The sequence below is a fragment of the Macrobrachium rosenbergii genome, chromosome 17 (genome assembly GCF_040412425.1).
Source record: "Macrobrachium rosenbergii isolate ZJJX-2024 chromosome 17, ASM4041242v1, whole genome shotgun sequence".
Taxonomy (NCBI): Eukaryota; Metazoa; Arthropoda; class Malacostraca; order Decapoda; family Palaemonidae; genus Macrobrachium; species Macrobrachium rosenbergii.
In genome coordinates this window covers 16,803,639-16,811,936 of record NC_089757.1, presented here as the reverse complement: position 1 = coordinate 16,811,936, position 8,298 = coordinate 16,803,639, and the positions used below count along the sequence as shown (strand labels likewise).

Here is an 8,298-nt window from a genome sequence, read left to right as displayed (position 1 = left end):
CAGATTTTAACTCAACCTTAGTTGAGCCTTTTGATAAGGCATCACTTAAGAACTTTGAAGACACTTTTCTTTTAGCTCTTGCTGCAACAGAGTGCATTGTGAATTTCAAGCCCTCCCTTATTTGTGGGCTGTGTTTTAGGGCAACCTCTCTCTTCGCTTTCTTTGCTTAGAGAAAAGATATAGAAGTGAAAGCCCTTCCCAGTTTTGTGACAGTGCCTGATTTAACTGCTTTGGTAGGCATTGAAGAACTGGCTATCTTTATGTCCAGTTGGACTTAGTAAGAGTTTTTATTAGTGAGCTTCAAGCCCTTTCTCGTTCTTGGACTTTGTTCGAGTGACACCACTCTTTTCTTTCATTGCATAATGAAAAGATATAGAATTGAAAGCCCTTCCCAGAATTGTGACAGTGCCTAATTCAACTGCTTAGGTAGGCTATGAAACGACTGTCTTATGTCCAGTTAGAACTGTTGGGATTTACTGGACAGACATAAACCTTCAAGAGGAGTTTTAAAATTTTCTGTGGTGTTAGAAGGCAAAGCACTCCTATGTCCAAGACAGCTGAAGTTAGTGCACACACAGTTGTTTCCTGAGCTTGTACCTTTTTTGAAAATAATGCTCATGGCTTCAGCACCGTAAACATGTTTTTATTTCCTTTGATACCTTTTTCTAGGAAAGGTTGTCATGCAGCTCATGGGAGATGTAACTGCTTTTGCCTCATTACTTGCAAAATGTTTAATTTTAGGCTGATAGTTTATGTAGACAATTCCTCCTCCTCCTCCATTAACCTGCCTGATAGCTTAGGTTAATTCCTCTCTCCTCCTGCTCCACCTTCCTTTGCTCCCTATGTGTTCAGGAGAAAAATATAAGTACTAACTGAGATGCATTCTGTTATTATAATCATGTATATTGTGTATATACAGTATTTTATGTCATTAAATATATTTATAAAGAGAAAGAAGGTGTCGGAGCCTTGGCGTCTGTCTGTAGCCTGCCTTCTGGACTGCCCTGCGTCCATTGGTCTTCTCTGCGGACAGGAAACCATGGTGGTTTCGGGACCAAGGTCTGTGCCCTTCGCCACCTGTCTCAACCGTCTCTCTGTATGAGTTGTTTGGTCGTTTAGCTCTCGCATTCACTAGTTTGCACGTCACCTTTTTAATGAGAGTGATAAAGATGGGTGTAAACCATAGTTATTTAGGGATACAGGCAAATTACGTTTGCCTCAGTAGTCTGAGCCGCGCATCAGTTCTGTTTTCGCCTGCTTTCCTGATATCGTTCCCGTGCAAACAATATCCCTCCCCCCTCATTCTTAGTTTTCCCCTGTATCGTCTCATATTCATCATCATGTAACAATTATCCCTTTTCATAATAGCGGCTTTTCCTCTGCAGCCACTTTCTTATCTAGAGTGAATTAGCCTGGTAATAGAACAGTACTCACTTCTCAGGAACTGCCTCTTTGAGTGTTGTGCAGATGACACCATCTGTCATCATGGTTATGTGGTGACATCATGCAAGAAAGCTGTAACTTTCCATCTGTGCAGACAACACCCTCTGTCGTCAAGGTTACGTGGTGATGTTGTACAAGAATATTCTGCCTTCTCCACCCTAGTACCTGTTCACTCCATTCCGTGGCATCATTGCTGACTTCTGGCATTGTCACTCTTTTGTCTCAGTTCCTCTGTTTAGACTTTAGGAGTTTCAACCATGTTTTTGTTTGATTCCCCTTTAGTATTTAAGCAGTGCTTAGCTCACATGAATCCGTTAGCCGGCACTGTTCCTTGGCTCTTGTTAAAACGAATAAGTTAACACGGATTATGGTAAGGTGCGTTATCACGGAAGTAGACCTTTTGGGATTGGGTGAACAGTCAAAAGAGCAAGCTAGAAACTGTTAAGTGTTTGGAAGGCCATCTCTTAACTCTAACCAGTGTACAGTAGTTTACTCATGAACTGTGTTTGTACATGAGGTATAAAACCCTTAGTCCTTTCGTTTGCGTCAGGGACGGTTTCTCCTGAACCAAATATGGTAGTAACCTTGCTCTATTTCATATCGTTAATTGGTAGGAAATCCTGCTTTTGAATTTTAGAGCATGAAGGTACACATTGGTATATAGGGGCATACTTTCATATATAAAGGTGGTAGTGTCTAGTTTTGGACTGTCGGTTATGGGCTTTTCGACTTGGGCACAGTCACTAGTACTCTATGAGATAGAGTCCTTTTTTTTTCCTTGTAAGGATCCTCTGACAAGTCTCACTAGAGGGCCTTACCCTGTTGTGGTTCCAACGTCAAGCTACAGTACTTGTCAGTAAGGGCCACACAACAGGCAGGAAGGTTGAGAAGCTTTTTTTCTCCCCATTAAAAGCTTTTAACCGACTTGGCTGAACATTGTTTCTCTGGCTACACTAACCCACTATCCTAGTCAATGTGGTAATTGTGACTAACTTTAACAGTAGGTAAGAATCATTCTAAATAATGATAATTTTTCATGATAAAATTAATTATTTGGATACTTAACCACTGTTAAACCTACTGTTAAAGTGGAAACCCACCCAGCCTCACATCTTAGTGAGTGGGCATGAAGAATTTGATTCATACTTAGACATTCTGACATCACCTGGTGGGAAAACAGGTGAATACCGAGACAGTCTTAGTAGGTTGCCAAATGTATTTTTTTTTTAATGCTGATCACACCTGATAGTGTAAGCTAACTTTTAACAATGGGTAGGTATCCAAATAATCAATTTTGTCATGAAAATTATCCTTTTTTTATCTCCACATAATCCAGCCTAACCATTTTCCTTTAAATTTGAATTAATAGCATAGCGCAGTTTGAGTAAGTAACTCTGTGCCATGAGCCTTCATTTTCTAATCTCTTAATTTCAGCTTCCGCTGCTGTTTTTCAGTGCATTAGGAACTGGTCTGGAGCAAAAATTGGGGAGTGGCATGTGGCTTTAAAGCTAAGACAGCTTTTGCATTTTTACTGTTTCTACTCAATATGCAAAACTTCATTGAATTATGATGGAATGTTAACTACAGAAAATCCATTTGTCTGCTCCTATTTTGTACCTTAACCCTTGAAATAAATTTCCAGTCATAATTTTATATGCCGTAACCAATTTAAGCCTAATAAGTTTGTCCTTTTGCTTTACTACAGGCAGTCCCTGGTTAACGGCATGGACTCGGTTAATGGTGATCGGTTTTTCGCGCTTGTCTAGCGATGAAAATGGGTAATTTTCAGGGCCGAAAATCACCGATTTCCACTTATCGGCGCTGATAATTGGGTACAGGGTATTGGCGCCGATACATACCTAACAGAGGCGCTGATAACCGAAAATCTGCACTTTTCGGCGCCGATAACCCCTGAAAATCACAGAGAAAGCGCAGAAAATCACCGATTTTCTGTTATCATCACACCCTCAGAAACGGAACCCTGCCGATAACCCGGGACTGCCTGTACTGTCAATGGTAATCACCTGTCTACTAATCAGTATACTGTGCCTCCACTTGTGTTGATCCAATTTCATCTATTTCTCCATCATAACTCTTGAGCACCTTGTCTGAAGTTTCCTTTACCAAATGTGGATTTTGTTTTGCAACTTTTGGATATAATTATTGGTTTCCATTTATTTTGATTCGTGTTGTAAGTCATGCTTTTGCATCATTGTTTACAGAATTTATTTGAAATGCAAATTCAGGAAAATTTGCTTGCTCACTTTAGCCTGTATCAGGTTAACGGCTGTATTTATTTAATGACATATTTAATGACATGTTGACTAGGAAACCAGTTTTAACTTGAGAAATGGACATGTTTGCTACTCTTCCTTTCATAGCTAAGACAATCTTTACATCAGTAACATGGTCTATTAACCCTCTTCTTTGCCTTTGTGTGCCTATTTGACCATGATGTTAGTGTTTCAAAGGTCAGGCTTACCTCTGTGTTTTGTGTATCATTGACTCTGATACTTGGTTACGCCAGAACTAGGCTTACTTATTTGATGAATATACCTTTTTTTCTACTCGACTTCGTTGAGTTGGCCTGAGGAGCAAAGTACTCTGTGAGCCTGAATGGCTCTTCCATTGAATCATCAGCTGGCTCCAGAGTGTGTGCTAAACTACTTGTACTTCCAAACTGGCAATATGAAGTAACAGTGCCTTCTTCTGCACTTCTTGAAGGGATCCAGTAGCTGCTAAGTAAATTTGGAAGCTGGCTATCCACATTTTCCATGTGATAGCTACTGATTTTTACCTATTACTATGGTGAATTGCTCTAAGTTCATCAAATCCAGTTGCATGTTATTATATGTTTGGTAGGAATACCTTTGGTTCTGTCAAATCTCGAGGCTAACCATTTTAATATCAGATCTAGTATAGGCCAGGGCTTTGCTTTTTTGTTGTGCAATTCTTATACATCTTATGCCAACATGCCTACCATGAAGATTTTTGATACAGTTATTAGGACATACTAGCCTAAAGTAGCCTTCCTGCTTTTCCTGTCTCTGCTTACTTCCATTGATGATGTCCTTGTGAGGGCGAGTTGACCATCCTTGGAAACCTAACTGCATTTCCTAACCTATCTAAGTCTACTTCTACTGCTGACAACTTGTGTGAGGTTGATTGACCATAATCATCTGCCATAGCCTAAATTTTTGATGACAATGATCATCCGGGTGGTGAATTGCTCCCAACGATCTTCTGCCTTAGGCTAACCTACTACTGCTGTGCTTTGTGTTGCTGCTTCTGCTGTGTGTTCCTTCCTTTTCTTTTCATTATCAGTTTTAAGTTGATGGCAGATATATTTTAATCCCCTGTTGATACTGCTCACAATATTTACTTGAATTGATAAAGGGATGTGTTGTTCATTTCTGTGTCATTCATGTTGCTACTTTTGAGTTGATGATGCTACTTGATATGCCATGATCATGACTTCCTTTCTTTTCTTATCATTGCCAGTTTTAAGTTGATGGCAATTACATGGTAATGCCATGGTTTATGCTGCTTGCAACATTTACCTGAAATGATAGAGATTTCTTGGTTATTTTGTATACTGTTCACAGAAATAGAAATGAACTGGAGAAGGTCACTGATTAAAGGGAGTAAGATGGATGAGAGAACAAAACCTTGAGTTGCACCCCTAATACTATAAATGGAAAAGATACAGATATTACACTATCAACTTAGATAAAGCAGACATTAAAATAACAAAAGCCTTATGCCAGACTTTGTCATATGACTTAGATTCGTTGTAAAATTGGAGGGATTTGATGCATTTAGTTTTAAAGTTATATGAGAAAATATTTTTTATATTTTAGTTATGTAGATTATGCTGCTTTTGCAGTGGAAGAATTAACATGCAAACTTGCACTGAAAATTTTTACACTTGCTAATAGCATTGATGCTAATCATCTTGTTTATTGTAAATAAAGTTGAAAGTTAGTTTTGGTTTTATGGAAGGATGTTTCTTACCTTTCAGCAAGTAATGAAAATGAATTGATGCTGCAGTCACGCATTCAATCTTTAGAAAAACAGCTGAAGGAAGCAGAGGCTAATTGGCTTGAGGAAAAAAGTTCCCTCCTGCAGGAAAGGACACTAGCATCCCTCAGAGTACAAACTCCAGAGAGATAAGGATGAAGCTCACATGAAGCTCCTGGCTGCAAGGTAAGAATTAACATTAACTTAAAATGTTTTTGAATAAATCACAAGTTTTCCTGATTCTGCTTAAGCCATACTTCCTGGTTAGGGGCAACAGGTTTAATTATCTGTTAAAACAAGCCAGTGGGATCAAGCTGATAGCTTAAACTTTAATTAATTAGGTAGTTAACCAGACCACCAAGCTAAAAGTTATAGCTCTCACAGGACAGGCCCACCTTTTTGTGAAGGAGGCTATTTGTCTCTTGTTTTAGTTCTTCATTTTAAGTTTTTTGTTGGCAGTTTATATACCAGGTGGTTTTCCATTTTAAAATTTTATCAGTATTTTTCATTCACCTTACATCCGCGTTGATTTTTCTTGTATTTTGTTTCTGATTTGCACCTGTCATCTCTATCATGAAAAGTAGTGCATTTGAAAATTTGTTGAGGTGATAATGGGTGTGTATGAGTTTTACATTTTGTTATAACAAGAATTTCCATTAGCAAATTTATTAGATCAGTTTACCCTTTAAGAAATTTTGATAAATTGTTTCATTTATTAGTTGTCATTATAGTTAGTGATAGTACAGTAGGCCCCTCATACACATGCGGTCAAGTTATGCTGTTGTTGTTGCTTTATATCATTGTAAAATGTCAGTAATATTTATAGACAAAATTAATTTTTCCATACAAGCCCATCACTCTCATTTGTGTGTTCATAGAATTTCCCAGGCACCAGTTATTTTTATGAACAAGCAGAAGACTGTTAGTAGTATGACACAAGCAACACCTGGATCCATAGGTCCACAGCAGGTACCTCCTTCTTTTTATGGTTTCTGAAATGTCAACTGTAAGGTCAGTAGGACAAAGAGGAGGATACATTATGGTTTCTGAAATGTCAATTGTAAGGTCAGTAGGACAGAGAGGACGATACTTGTTTGAGTGATATGTTTGTTTGAAAAAAATTTTTTTAAAGCAGATATGTTTTATCACAAAATGCATTGTTCTGTAGCCCAGATTGTCATTTATGAGAGAGTTTTGAGCTGCTGAATGCCTTAGATTGCAGAATGTGATCTGCATGATCCATGGAGGAACTTGGGGACTGTGATAGGTAGAGACCCAAATTGCATAAAGGAGGAAGAGCTTCAGTAAAGTAAAATAAGGAACTGGCATTTATGGAGTGTTGATCTGCTTGGAAGAATATGACACATACCATATATGTGAGACTTAGTTACTAGTTGATTGGCACTTCCAGGTGCCTACACTCAAAAATATTATTGACATCAAGTGTGACAGTGCTGTGCCCAGACGATAACGTACTTGAGGCCTGGAATGGTATGTGGAAAGTGACAGTCTAGAAGAAACATTTTTATAATATCTGAACACAGAAGCAGATCTCTGTGTCTCTGGTGTAGGAAGCATGAGGAGAAATAGTGAAGGATATTATTGAATGATCTTGGTTGCTGAAGTCTGTGTCTTTGCTGCAAAGTCAGGTGCAAATGACAAACCAGCCCATAGTAAGCAGAACTACTAGAGAGAATTGGAATCCTACTAATTCTTCTTACACACGACTAACAGGAGGAAAACATTTTCAGTTCGAAATTGAGCAATAAGGCCTCCTGAAAGTTCCACGAGGGGCTTGGTTGACTTCATAGGTACCACCTCCATTAAGTGCTGGGTAAGTGTTCTAAGCTTCACTAATGAGCCCACTTCTATTCCATAAATTTTAAAACCTGAAAGAGAGCTGCACTTTACCCTTTTAGGACTAAAACCAAATGAAATGGAAAGGCAGGAAGCAGTGCAGCTGGAGCTGAAAGGATACTGCATAGAATCGGAAGAATGACATGTCACGCAAATTCTAGGCAGTAACCCTGCCCCCACCACCACAGAGAGAAGTGCTCTGGCTGTGGTGTATATTTGTCTCAGAATGTTAACAGAGTATGGTGGCATAACATTTTTGGTAATTTGGGTCTCTGTTTCTTGTATTTTCAGACTTGAGGAGTCACAAACGCATCTAAATTCAACAATGAAGGAAGTCCTTAAAAAGAATGCAGAAATGCAAGAGATAGAAAAAGGTTTTCTTGCAGAAAGAGACCATCTGCTATCTGTGTTGGCCACTGTTCAAGAAAACCTGCCTTTGGTTACTCATATGGAAGTAAGTTTGTTTTGCCAAGGTTTTGTAATTTAATGTCTAGTGCGTAAAGCTTCATTTTAATTAGTCTTGTATCACGTGTTTTAGTTCCTTTTGGTAGAGACCTTTATATTGTATGTAAACATGCTACACAGATACACACCCGTGTCCCTTTTGAAGTAAAAACCATAGTCTCTTAAATGGGGCAATAGTTTTGTCTCTGTAGTTAGTTATAAATGATTTGTTTAACCAGACCTCTGAACTCTTTAGGTTCTTCTCAGGCTGGATGGACATAAACTTTTCAGTTCCTATTTTATGTGCAAATATTGTTTCTGTTATTGTTTTTGCAAGATTTGCAAGTGTTTCTTCTTGCTTCTTTTATATTTAATTGCTTCTTTCTGGCAATATTGCACTTAATCCTGGGTCACAGAATCAACTATGGAAATGTTGTATTTTAAATAGCAGTGTCTATAGATCGTATAAAAATGAAAAGGACTTGGATGTTGCTGATGTCAGTTTCGATTTCATCCTTTGTTCTGAAATTTTTG

General features: G+C 38.4%; 1 long non-coding RNA gene across 1 annotated transcript; it reads left to right on the top strand.

Moving 5' to 3' along the window:
- Positions 1-3,203: 3,203 nt before the first annotated feature.
- On the top strand, positions 3,204-7,969 carry LOC136847582 (uncharacterized). Its single transcript, XR_010855774.1, has 3 exons — positions 3,204-3,459; positions 5,465-5,649; positions 7,612-7,969. It is a non-coding gene; the product is annotated as an uncharacterized lncRNA (long non-coding RNA).
- Positions 7,970-8,298: the final 329 nt, after the last annotated feature.